This window comes from Lissotriton helveticus, chromosome 1_2, assembly GCF_964261635.1.
Source record: "Lissotriton helveticus chromosome 1_2, aLisHel1.1, whole genome shotgun sequence".
In the NCBI taxonomy this organism is placed as follows: Eukaryota; Metazoa; Chordata; class Amphibia; order Caudata; family Salamandridae; genus Lissotriton; species Lissotriton helveticus.
Genome location: NC_136058.1, coordinates 267,477,139 through 267,491,233, shown reverse-complemented (window position 1 = coordinate 267,491,233; position 14,095 = coordinate 267,477,139).

Genomic DNA, 14,095 nt, shown 5'->3' with positions numbered 1-14,095 from the left:
CTTTTGGTCCACTGTGTCAAAATCCGCAATTCAGCTGAGTTGCCGCCCTCCGAATAACGGCGTGGGGCACCCCGGGGGGGGGGGGGGGAGGCGGCGTGAACGGGCCTCCCCAGGTGGAGCCTCGTCTGCTGTAGTGGGGCGCCCCTTTACCGTTTCAGTTGCCATTCCGTCCGCTTTTGGTCCACTGTGTCAAAATCCGCAATTCAGCTGAGTTGCGCCCACTCTTGCGGTGCAGCGATAGGCGGCTGTCACAGGACTCTCAAAATGGCGGCAGGCTCTTTCCTTTTTGGGCCTGGTCCACTGAAATGGCCCTGGGACACCTTGGAAATCGGACGCTTGTCTGCTAGGTCTTGGACCCCATTCTCGAAAGCGTCCCCTCCGCCTTGAGGATTCTACAAAAGTCTTGGGGGCCCCCGACTCCTGTAGGCTTCCGGTGGGGAGCGGCTGCCATGATTGCTCGCGGAATGACCACGACGGAGCCACGAGATGGTGGTGCTTTCATGCTGACGCCAGCTTCAGTCTGAAACATCCAGAAACAAGGTGGGGCTTTCATCGTTTGGGAAAAAAAAATAGTTTTCATCCAATGAAAAGTGTTATTTTTAGGTCATATGATCAAGCCTTCCATCATTAGGAAACCAAAAGTAAAATGAACCAATGAAAAGTTTTATAAACAAGTCACATGACCTGTTATGCGGCATAGGGTATAAAAAGCGTAGAAAATCCGTTGGCACGTGAGGCGGCGGCAGTAGCGGACCGATGTGCGAATAGACCGAAGGCAGCACAACGCGCCAAGATCCGGATGGCACCGAGGTGGTGTCCAGCAAGTTGTCGCACTGGTGTGGCCATCCTACAATGCTGAAAGTCGGCGTGGGGCGCCCTGTTGGCCTGTGAAATGGCGGCAGTAGCGGACCGATGTGCGAATGGGGCCAAAGGCAGCGCAACAATATTTTCTGAATAGAAGACACCACAAGGCGCTGAGATGCCAAGATCCGGATGGCACCGAGGTGGTGTCCAGCAAGTTGTCGCACTGGTGTGGCCATCCTACAATGCTGAAAGTCGGCGTGGGGCGCCCCGTTGGCCTGTGAGATGGCGGCAGTAGCGGACCGATGTGCGAATGGGGCCAAAGGCAGCGCAACAATATTTTCTGAATAGAAGACACCACAAGGCGCTGAGATGCCAAGATCCGGATGGCACCGAGGTGGTGTCTAGTAAGGTGCACTGGTGTGGCCATCATACAATGCTGAAAGTCGGCGTGGGGCGCCCCGTTGGCCTGTGAGATGGCGTCAGTAGCGGACCGATGTGCGAATGGGGCCAAAGGCAGCGCAACAATATTTTCTGAATAGAAGACACCACAAGGCGCTGAGATGCCAAGATCCGGATGGCACCGAGGTGGTGTCTAGTAAGTTGCACTGGTGTGGCCATCCTACAATGCTGAAAGTCGGCGTGGGGCGCCCCGTTGGCCTGTGAGATGGCGTCAGTAGCGGACCGATGTGCGAATGGGGCCAAAGGCAGCGCAACAATATTTTCTGAATAGAAGACACCACAAGGCGCTGAGATGCCAAGATCCGGATGGCACCGAGGTGGTGTCTAGTAAGTTGTCGCACTGGTGTGGCCATCCTACAATGCTGAAAGTCGGCGTGGGGCGGCCCGTTGGCCTGTGAGATGGCGTCAGTAGCGGACCGATGTGCGAATGGGGCCAAAGGCAGCGCAACAATATTTTTGGAATAGAAGACACCACAAGGCGCTGAGATTCGGTTAGCACCGAGGTGGTGTCTAGCAAGCTATGCAGCTGAGTTGCGTGCGCACTTGCGGCGAATAGGTCGAAGGCAGCACAACAATGTTTTCTGAATAGAAGACACCACAAGGCGCTGAGATTCGGTAGGCACCGAGGTGGTGTCTAGCAAGTTGCCGTACTGGTGTGGCCATTCTACAATCCTGCTCCGAATAACGGCGTGGGGTGCCCGAAGGGGGAGGGGGGAGGCGGCGTGAACGGGCCTTCCTAGGTGGAGGCTCGTCTGCTGTAGTGGGGCGCCCCTTTACCGTTTCAGTTGCCATTCAGCTGAGTTTCGGCCGCTCTTGATGCTACAGCGACAGGCGGCTGCAAGAGGACTCTCAAAATGGCGGCCTGTTCTTTGGATTTGGGCCTGGTCCACTAAAATGGCCCTGGGACACCTTAGAACTCGGACGCTCGAATTTTTTTTCCTTTCCTCTACATGCAAAAAAAGGTAAATGCCCGGTACGTTACATGCTTCATCTGCCACGATGTACTCTCCAGAGGAACCGAAAAAAAATATAGTTATGGTAACTATACCATGCATCGTCATATGGAGAGGTGGCACCGATTAATTATAGTGCTGCATAAAAGAGAGATTTGGAGGAGAACCCCCGACCTGCCAGTACATTCATCAAAGAAGTGGCACTGACAGCATCAGAGGCAAGGGAAACGGTCCCAAATATTTAGAAGAACTTTGGAAAGATTAAAATGACATGTTTAGATTGTGGCAAATTAATTTCATGTGGACAGATGAGTGTTACTCTAATAAATACAGCATATGAACATCATCATAGTCGATGGTTGGTAGAGACATTTTGACTATATCCTGGACCTGCCTGTCCTCGCCCAAAATGGCGCCGGAATAAATGGGACTCGTAACTCCTTGTTGTGTACTGGTTGCACAACCTTGATATCACGAGATACGTATGCAGTTTTGAAGCACATGGCGGGCGGGGACGAGAATAGATTGAATATTTCGATATCCCTATTGATATTAAGTTCTGATGTGTTATTGATTACTGTACTATTGAAAGTTCGAATTAACGTCACCCATGGTACTTGCCCGCAAATGTATATCTAGATAATTTTATTGTAAGTGGCCCTGTCGTATTTTAATTATAAAATGTACGTCCACCGATTCCGCAACTGTTAGACACTTTAGTTCTTGCAACCTAATGGCCCGCCCGTTACGTTCCTCTACAGTGTAAATGTCTACTCATCATATACGATTACAGTTTGCTCCGTGGCCGGCCCACGTGGTTATAGGCCCGTATTTGTATAATGACATTTTCACAATAAAGGTTTTTAAAAGAAAACATGGTAGTAGTATATACATTGGTAAAGTTTTTAATAATAGTCACTGTTTTCGAATCAGTAAAAGGCAAGTGAAATAAAGCAGTCCAATTACATGAAGGGTAAAAGGTATAATACGCAGGAACGCAGTAAAGATAAATGGTCAAGGGCTGTTGTGTTTTCTACTCCTGCAACATAAAGTGATCGATAAGAATCTGATATTCAGGCGTATCGGCGACTAAGACAGCAGGCCGACCCTCTTTTGCTCAACGGCTCCATCATGGGACGAAGAAACGCCCTTTTTCTCGAAAAAGGAATATATTTTACTTGCAGGACAGTTGTAAATTTTCCGGGAAAGTACATTAGCCTGGAACATTATAACATATATTTAAGAAAAAATAATGTTCGAAAGCATCATTAGAATAAGAAAAGTAAAATGAACCAATGAAAAGTTTTATTAACAAGTCATATGACCTGTTATGCTTACGTTACGCGCTGCGCGTCGCGCCCCGGATCACTTCCGGATGCGCTAACGCGGCGCGTCATATGACGCATTACGCGACAACGCAGGTCTAGAATATAGTCAAAATGTCTCCACCAACCAGCGGTCGGAACACAACCCCTTTCAGCAGGCTAAATAGTTCTGTTAAATGACAACAGAAGGGACAGGCAACAAGAACCATCAGTCAAAGAGGGGAGGGCTAGTTCTTCTCTACCGGGTCACGTTGGGGCGCTACCGGAACTGATCGAATTGGTAGTCTACAGTGTTTCTGGATGTTTCAGACTGAAGCTGGCGTTAGCATGAGAGCACCACCATTTCGTAGCTCCGTCGTGGCCATTCGACGAGCAATAATGCTAGCCGCTCTCCACCAGAAGCCTGCGGGAGTCGGGGGCCCCCAAGACTTTTGTAGAATCTTCAAGGCTGAGGGGACGCTTTCGAGAATGGAGCCCAATCTCTAGCAGACAAGCGTCCGAGTTCCAAGGTGTCGCAGGGCAATTTTAGTGGACCACGTCCAAATCTGAAGAGCCGGCCGCCATTTTGAGAGTACTGTGGCAGCCGGCTATCGCTGCACCGCAAGAGCGGGAGCAACTCAACTACATGGTGAGCGAGACGCTGTAGTCAAAAGAGCGGGCGGTAAACAGCTGAATAGCGGAAGAGGGACAGTGTAGCAAAAGCGGGCGGAATGGCAACTGAAATGGTAAAGGGGCGCCCCACTACAGCGTGTCTTTAGGTGAAACGGATTGTGGGACAAGGTCAAGAATGGAAGAGTTACCAAAAGGCAAAAAGTTCCGCTTGATCCCGGGAGCCGGCCACCTATGTCGGGGGCGATCTCAGGCTACACCAGGAGAACACGACTTGGGGAGGGAGCCGGAGCCAAGCGCCCCCTCCGAGTCCGCGCCATCACACCGTCCCTCGGGGGCCTCCGTCAAGCGGTTCAGGGTGGCACCGCATTACATTGTTCACAAATGCAGTCACGTCCTCAAACAGTCCCCACTTTACTTTGACAATAGTGAAGCTGAAGCAAGTGCAAATAGGCTTCAGACAGTGTTACAAGCACTCCTCAAAACTTTGAACCATCAGAGTGCATGAGTTTCATGCTCGATCGATTGAGCTAGCCGGATCGGGCAACAAAAAGTATAAAATAGTTATGTAAATAGTTGTTTAATAAAATGTTTTACCCTGTTACTTTGCTGGTGTGTTGTATATATTTGTAATATTTGCATAGAGTTTATCGTTATTTTGGGCGGGGTGGGTGGCGGAGCCGAGCTGTATTGCAGCCATCATGGTGTGGAGTTCAGTTCATCTCAATAGTTTCGTGTTTGTCATGAGGGGTTGTTCCTAATGTTTCTATTTTAGCGAGGTCAAAAAGAGATCCCATTAGTGGCCTACTGATTTTGCTCGATTCCTTTTGTTTTTTTACACGATTTTTCGCTATCTTCAAAGACTAAACAGAGTATTGCGACTCTGTGCTTGTTTGTAAATAGAGAATGAACCAAAGAGAACCAATTCTAAAACAGTAAATGCTTGGATAACAATCAATCAAATGGAGAGAGAAGCAGGCACGACGGATTACAACGGGGGCAAAGGCCTGCGTTAACTACCCTTCACTATCTGCAAAGAGAGAGTACTCCTAATAGAAATGAGGGGGAGGGGGGCAGCATTCAAAGCAGATCAGTGTGCATAAACACGAAAATGTTTTTACTTACCACGTACTTGACATTCGACAGCTTATGATATTTGCTATTAAAAAACCATTGAAATTCACTGAAAAAACCATAGGTTAGAGACCATATATAGTTAGGAATTAGCATTTAAAAAACCTTGAAAATTCACTGAAAAAACCATAGGTTATAGACCATATATAGTTAGGGCTTAGCATTTAAAAAACCTTATTTTACTCACACAAAACCATTGAAATTCCATATATAGTTAGTTGCACTAACTATATATCGCGCACCCGCAATCCACTGCTGATGATGTCACATATTACATCATTCATGACATGGTCAGTGACATCACTGATGACATCACTGATGACATCTCAAATGACATCACTGATGACATCACTGATGACATCTCAAATGACATCACTGATGACATCATCTAGTGTCTGTGTGTTTTTGTAAAGTTTAAATATGTTTTACATATTGAAGAATGAGTGGATGTATGGAAGACTGAGTGTGTGTGTGGCTGGCTGGGAGGTGTGTGACTCTGTGCATATCAATGTGTACTTGTATCAGTGATTGTATAAGAGAGTAAGTATGTGTTAGTATATGTGTGAAAAGTATGGTGTTCTGTGTTTAACTGTATAGATGAGGAAATCGAAGTGTGATTGATTCTTCACAGGACTGACTAGGTGTATGAGTGCATATGATAGTGTTGTAATAATGAGTGACTGTATGTAGGAGTGATTGTATGGGTGAATAAGTGAATGTGTGTGTAGACGTAGGAATCAGTGAGTGCGTATGTAGTAACTGGTATTGGTGTGTCATGATGTCATCAGTGATGTCATTTGAGATGTCATCAGTGATGTCATTTGAGATGTCATCAGTGATGTCATCAGTGATGTCACTGAAGTATGGTGTTCTGTGTTTAACTGTATAGATGAGGAAATGGAAGTGTGATTGATTCTTTACAGGACTGACTAGGTGTGTGAGTAACTCCATGGATGACTGGCAGTGTGTGAGTGTCTGCATAGGTGTATGAGTGCATATGATAGTGTTGTAATAATGAGTGACTGTATGTATGAGTGATTGTATGGGTGAATGAGTGAATGTGTGTGTAGACGTAGGAATCAGTGAGTGCGTATGTAGTAACTGGTATTGGTGTGTCATGATGTCATCAGTGATGTCATTTGAGATGTCATCAGTGATGTCATCAGTGATGTCATTTGAGATGTCATCAGTGATGTCATCAGTGATGTCACTGACCATGTCATGAATGATGTAATATGTGACATCATCAGCAGTGGATTGCGGGTGCGCGATATATAGTTAGTGCAACTAACTATATATGGAATTTCAATGGTTTTGTGTGAGTAAAATAAGGTTTTTTAAATGCTAAGCCCTAACTATATATGGTCTATAACCTATGTTTTTTTCAGTGAATATATATATATATATATATATATATATATATATATATATATATATATATATATATATATATATATATATATATATATATATATATATATATATAACACAACCATTCAACCATAAAGGCCCCATGACTAGTGCTGCACAGCGTCCTGCACGGGGCCTACCGCCATCGGCCGCTGACTTGCGGGGTACTGGGGCAGGCTCACGAGTGCAAAGCAGGTTTCCGTAGATGACAAAGGGGCATGTCGCGAACCGTCTCGGTGGACAGGGCATGATGCAGAGGGCAGGACCACGCTGGAACAGTCGCTATGGTGGAGATGAATGGAACAGACACATGTCGGACACCAAGTCCAGTCCAGCCAGATGAAGATGCAGGACACCAACAAGCCATGGACTCGGACGCCACTAAGGTCCACCCAGATAGTGCCCATGACTCATTGCACACAGAGTAAGTGGCACCGATGCTGTTGGGTGATGCGCCTGCGATGAGGCGTGCCCAATGGTGTGAACTCCTCCACATCTTACCCAAGACACAGTTCCACATGTGTGACCTACTGGACCACAGTGTAGGCCTGAGGCAGCAGTTAGCACGGGCCATTCACTTAGTGTAGCCGGCTTAGGTTGGATGGCCCCACCAGCCTGCATATTTCAGGTTAAGTGGCACTACGAGACGCGGACTTGCGGTGAACAGGGTGGATGACACCAGGCCAGTTTTTGATAGTGTTTGATCACCCCCGTGACTCTGATCTGGCTTTCGTCCAGACTGAGCTGCATCTTCCTCTTACTCCTCTCTGTGCGTTCACTGGTGTGGACTCTGCCATTGATGATTCACGACTAAGTGCTGGATGTGGGACCTACTGGTCCGCAGAGTAGGCCTGAGCCCTCATCCACTTGTCGCTGGATTGCATTGAACAGGTTTAGTGGCACCACGTGTCGCAGGCTGGCATTGAACAGGGTTAGTGGCACCACGTTTCGCATGCCTGCGGTATGGAATTATGCCTCACTGATCAAAGGGAGTCTGGTGCTGTGGCTGCTGCCACAGACTTGGGGTCACTGCCATTCAGGACACAGTTCCACATGAGGGATCCACTGGGCCAAAGAGGACGCCGGTGGAGTATGTCAATGAGACAGGAGTAATGTGGGCCAGCGTCAGGGGGGCCAGCGATGGTCTGCGGGGGCTGCAGAGGTCGCAGGACTGGTGCTTGGTGCTTGCACCATCACGTGGTGGGCCCTCTTGACACACGCCGGTGTAGGCAGGTGAGCGGAGCCTCGTTGGTGTGCTGGGGCAGGCATGATGGGCGTGGGCACCAGCAGCCAGGGGTGCAGCAGGTGCACAGGGACTGCCACGCTCGGCGCAATACTCGTGGCAGCCTGAGAGGCGCCGCCCTGGCAGACGCATTGTCCATTCCGAAAGATAACCACCACCAGTGAGACTGGCTTTTTGTTCTCACCCCTACGCAGGCCTGACATACACAGCTCCAAACCACTACACATGGGCATGCAGGGGGGGACATAACATGCAACATTTCCGTGTTCTGTCCCACAGCCTGTGGGGACATGGTAGTTTCCACTGGCCACTACACTCCATGCACCAGCAGTTGATCTTCACATGGCCATTTTCCGTGGTTGCCACACCTGGCATTGGGTAGGTACACATCCCTTAGTCACTTGCCACTCTCGCACATGCTTGTTCCATGCCCCTCCTCACATCCTGCTATTGTGTGTCAGTAGTGCCATGCCGTGGTTGGGTTGTGGGCATGGCAAAGCCGGATTCCCAATGGAGTTGTGTTGTCGTGTCTGGTCAGTTGGCATGTTGTGTGTTATGTTGGATGTAGTTGTGCTGCGTGCCTTTTGGCAGTGCCGTGAGTTGCATGACTGTGGGCTAGAGGTGTGTGGTGTGTTTATTTTGGACTTACCAACGGGCACTGCATTTCCATGTGTGCCATCCTGGGAGTGCTGGGTGATGATGGGCTGTCGGGAGATGTGAGTATCATGCACTCTGCCAGGGGAGTTGGCCACAACATCGTTAATGAGTCCTGGGCGTTCCACTATTGCCTGCACATTCATGGTATGCGTGTGCTTTCTGTTGTGGTAGTTGTGTGCAGTGTGGGCAGGGGGCACGAGGGGTAAATGTGTGCAGTTGATTGTCCCTGACACATGAGGGAATGCAGCTATGGCTTAGGGGCCTTGCTTGGTCTCCAGCTGCTCCTGCACAGTGTGGGTGACGTGGGGGTGCTGGGGTACCAGGCTGATATTGGCATCCAGGACAGGTGTGATGACCTTGGATGGGGCTTGCTGTTTGACTCCTCCGACTCTGGCAGTTGTGGGTTGGATGGTACTAGAGGCCGGCATGTGCTGCGCAGCCGGCAGCTTTGTCTGCGGAGTAAGGTTCGTCGGATGGCAACTACCAGCATGCAACAGACTATTGCCTGCCGTTTCTTTTCTGTATAAATGACTCATTAATTTGTCATCATTTACCTCTAATTTCAAATCCAGAAATTCAATCATCTTTTCATGTATTTGGCTGCTAAAGAACAAGTTTAAGGAATTGTCATTCAATATATTGAAGAATTCTCAGGCTTGTTCGTGGGTGCCTTTCCATGTACAAAAAATATCATCAATGTAACACACTCAGAGGACAACGTGGTTTTCAAAATGCCTGATGTTACTGACAACTTGCTTCTCCCACCAGCCCAGGTTCAACACAGGAAAGCTGGTGGCGAAGCAAGTTCCCATCGCTGTTCCCTGTGTCTGCCTGTACATTTGATTATTAAACAGAAAAAAGTTGTTTGTTAGAGAAATGTCAATCATTTCAATGAGCATTTCTGAATGTAAAAGTAAAGATAACGAGCTTCCCTTAAGGAAGTATCTACAAGGCTATTCCTAAATTGTGCAGAATACAAGTATACAGGCTGTTGACATCTAAGCTCATTAGTAAATACTCACTACTCCACGTGATATCGCTTATAAGACTTAAAAAATCGCCTGTATCTCTCACATATGGGGGCAGAGCATGTACATAGGGTTGAAGAAAATAGTCAACATCCTTTGATGTATTCTCTAGCATGCTCTCCCTTGATGACACGATGGGTCTCCCTGGTGGATTGGAGAAGTCTTTATGCAGTTTGGGTAATAGGTACAGGGCTGGGATTCTAGGGAATTTACAGTACAAAAATTGATACCCTTCCCATCTATATATATTTATGCACCCCAAACACACAGAGGGCTGTAATGCCATGTCATGCAAGTCACTACATCGCAGGTAAGTTTTTCAACAATTTTGCCCGAAGTCACTACATCTCAAAGGAAATTACCAGCAGATTGGTACAGAAGGTAATAAAGTGAAGACTGTATCACATCAGTATTTGAGAACGCCCTCAAGAAGAAACCATGGTGTAAAATCTGCAAACAGAAACCCCATTGGATAAATGATTGTACCAAGTCTAAGGACTCAACTCCAGCCACCATTGCCTCTAAGGCAACTGTCCCCCCTACTTCTGCTCCAAGTGGTGGTACTCAGAATAAGGGTGTAGTAGGGTTAACCCTGGGTTCTGAGATGGACTCTGGCTGTACTGATCTGTGATGGAGCATGGATATGTCCTCCTTTGTCAATCCCAGTAATATGGGCAAATAAATAGTAGGACCCTGCCCTGGGGGGGATGGCATCCCCAGAGCTATCTATGGCTCCAGGAGGGGACCGCGCGGTATTCCTCCTTTGTATGATTTAGCCCCCGGGGAGGTATTGGTGCCCGAGGCTGCAGGTGGGTCCATGTGTCCCCCTGCATTCTGAAAACAGAAAGCTCTGGGGAGGTGGTGGTCCTCGGGACAGCAGGTGCGGCCATTTGGGCCTCCCCCATTTTTTTTCATCACCAAGCCCCAAGGAGGTGGTGGTCCCTGGGGTATCAGTAAGCCCCAGGAGGGGGGCCCGTGCACCCGCCTCCTTTAATGTGTAAATGCCCCTGGGACCCAGCCAACCCGCGGGTCAATTAGAAATTATGTGCAGGAGCCCATGCTTCACTTAAAGAAAAAGATTTCTGCAGGATTTGCAGATCCAGTACATCTCCCACCAAAAATTATATACAAAAAATGCATTTAAGGCACTGCGGGGTTTCTGTGGGGGACCCCCACGCCCCAAGAGGTCTTGGGGGTCAGGGTATTTTCTTTTCTTTTAATGTTTTTTCTGTGACTCGATTCATCCGAGTCACAAGATGGCTGCCAACACTTCCTGGTTTGAAGCGTTGGCAGCCAATCATATCTCAGGACGAGATCGGGCTGGGTCGTGGTTCCACCCCATCCCCCAGATATACAAATTTGAATTTTACCTATAAATTCAAAAAAATTCTAAACAAACTTACACCAATTAACACAAAGGTTGCTTTCTGGACCAACAGCTACCTTTTTGCCAAATTTGGTGTAGTTCTGTTCAGCAGTTCGGGCAGTAGCCGTGTCCAAAGTCCCTATAGAAACTAATATGGGAAAAATGCATTCTCAAGTGCAGTTATCCATTTGTGGATGTCATCCCCACTCTGGTAGGGAGGGACAATCTTGTTCAGGTTCTTATGGTCATGGGTATGTTCTCTACCTCTAGGGACACTGTAGCTGCCACCATGGGGCTCTAGCCCTCTTTTCTTGAAGCTCTCTGGAGCTCCAGGGATCCCCTGTCTAAGGACAGCTGCTCTCTCTTGATCATAAGCTTAGCTTCTTCAAACCTGAGCAGTCTGCAATTGTTATCATAGGAGGACTCTCTCCTGTAGGAGGCTCAGGACCTATGAGAGACAGATGTCCCTACAGATGTACCAGAATGATTAGAATCCTGAGAAGGAGATCTAGACCTTCTAGGTACACTGCTAACTCTTCCTGGAGGGGTGAAAAGAGGGCCACTGGGGTTCTCTTCTTCATCAACAGGGAGAGTTTGATTGTCCAGGTTAGAATCATCATGATCCTCCTGGTCAGCATCAAGGTCTAGGTCTTGGACGTTTTAACCTCCTTGTCTTTTCTCTGCTGCTCCCCCATCCAACCTGCTTGCCTCATGAGACGCTGGGGTCTTTCTGAAGTCATATAAAAGCAATACCTCTATGAGACGTTGGGCCCTAGGGTTTCTCCCTGTCTTTAATTTATTTCCTAGATGCACACATGTTCCTCAATTCTGGACATGGGATATGGTCATACTTAGTTAATCTGGAGCCACTGGCTTCAGCCTTTGAAGACATGAGAGTATGGTGTGGTGTCTGCACCTACCTACTCTAGTGGGACTTCTAAACTCTCTCTTGAGTTGGAGAAAGGGTGTGCTAGACCCTTGACTAACCCAACTCTAAGTTCAGTGGAACGTACTTTATTCTAGACTTGTTTTATATGTACCTATGTACCTAAAATGGTTTTCAGTTAGTCACTCAAATGAGATTATCTGGTAAAGCAATAGCAAGCTTGAATCCAACCGCTGCACACCAATGTGACAAGTTGGCCTAGCATATGCTGTCCACTAGTTATAGTGGGCACCTTGCACCAGTCCAAACAACCCATATTGATGACAGGTTTAACACAACCTTTATTGAAAGCAATCCTAGTGGTAACTATGGAGAGCAGCTTTCGAGGCTAAGTCTTGAAGGAGTGTAAAGCAGCTTGGTTTACCAGATTATAGCCTCTTGAATGACCAAATGAAAGGGGATCCACACAAGGCATATATAAAATATATGTATTTATCACTAAACACTCTCTAGTAACCTCTTTATGAGATTATAGAACAAGATACGCAATATCAACACAATAGAACTTCAGTAAATAGCACAATATACAATGGGCCCCAGGGGGAGACCAAACCATATATTAAGAAAGTGATATAGGAACCATGACTTGACTAGACACAGTGCCTAGAGCACGTAGAATCGCTGGGACCCCAAGGAACCACCCAAGGTAGTGACGCAGCGGACCCACAGGGGACCCACGGGGGACGCGTGCGGTGTGAGAACACAGCACGAGCTCCGTACAATCCAATAGGAAAGTCGTGGTTGGAAAATTAAAGATTAAGGACAGTTCAGAGAGGACTTGGAGCAAACCCTTTTAGATTTAGAAGGTTCTAAGGCCAGCACCCATGTGAACACCGGAGTACTCGTGTTACCTCAGCCAGGGAAGCCGGGTGCATAGGTGCCAAATGGTGTCAGAATTATCGCTGTTTTCAATGGCAAGTTGCTGCAAAGTGCTGCTGCAGTGGAAAAGAAATACAAGCATGGATCGGAGATGTGATGAATCTGAAAGCAGAGGGGGAGAGTCTGGGTCCCTTCAGGGTGACCAGGGGCACGGTAGACCAATGCCCACCAATGTCAGGTGTTTCAGGACCAATGAGGTGAAGCTTGACTCCGCTGCCACGGGGACCAGGAGATGTCTACAATGACCAGAGTTTGTAGGTGAGCGGTCCAACAAAGGATGACGAGTGCTGGGGGGGTCGGTGTCCAGATCATAGACTAACAAGCCTTGGCAACAGCAACCCACGCTGTGAGATTAAAAAGGCTTCGATATGGACCAGCAAGCTCCAGGTGACTCCACAAGTGATGAAGAGTCAGGGCACATCTGGAGAAACCAGGTAATACCGTTCATAGTTAAAGTACCCTTCTCAGGGTCCCACAAGCCGACGGACAAGGGATCACAAAGGGACCTCAAGAGGAATCACTATTTATTTATTTATTTTTATTTTTTTTAATATTTGTAAAGCGCATCATTTACCCTTGGGCGTCTTGGCGCTAGTAAAACCAGTTATCTGTGACGGTCAACATGAGGAAGGGATGATCATTGAGCAAACAGCCAGGTTTTTAAAAATTTGCGGAATTGGAGAAGAGAGGAGCTGTCCCTGATGTTTGGAGGAAGCGTGTTCCAGAGCCTTGGGGCGGCCACCAAAAAGCGCCGGTCGCCCCAGGTGACGGTTTTAGTGCGAGGAATGACCAGTTGATTGAGGGTGGCTGATCGTAGAACTCTGTTAGGTTTGTATTGTTGTAGCTGTTCTTTCAAAAAGTGGGGTCCTTGGTTGTTGAGTGCTTTAAAAACAATACAGAGGGACTTGAAGTGAATTCTATTTCGCACAGTGAGCCAGTGGAAGTCCTTTATATTGTTGGATATGGATTCATATTTTGTTTTGCCCGAGAGCAGACGTGCAGCTGCATTTTGAATAGTCTGCAGTTTAGTAATTACTCTGGATTGAGCATTAAGGAAGAGACCATTACAATAGTCCAGAGAAGAAAGGACAAGAGAGGTAACCAGTGTTTTGATGGCTGAGTCAGGAAGAAAAGGACGTATTTTCCTTATCATCTTTAGCTTCAGGTGTGCTATGGACACTGTTTTGTTGGCATGATCCATGAAATTTAGACCCTCGTCGAAGATGATACAGAGGTTCCTGACTTTAGCAGTTGGAATGGGAGGAGTGCCAAAAGCCTCTGG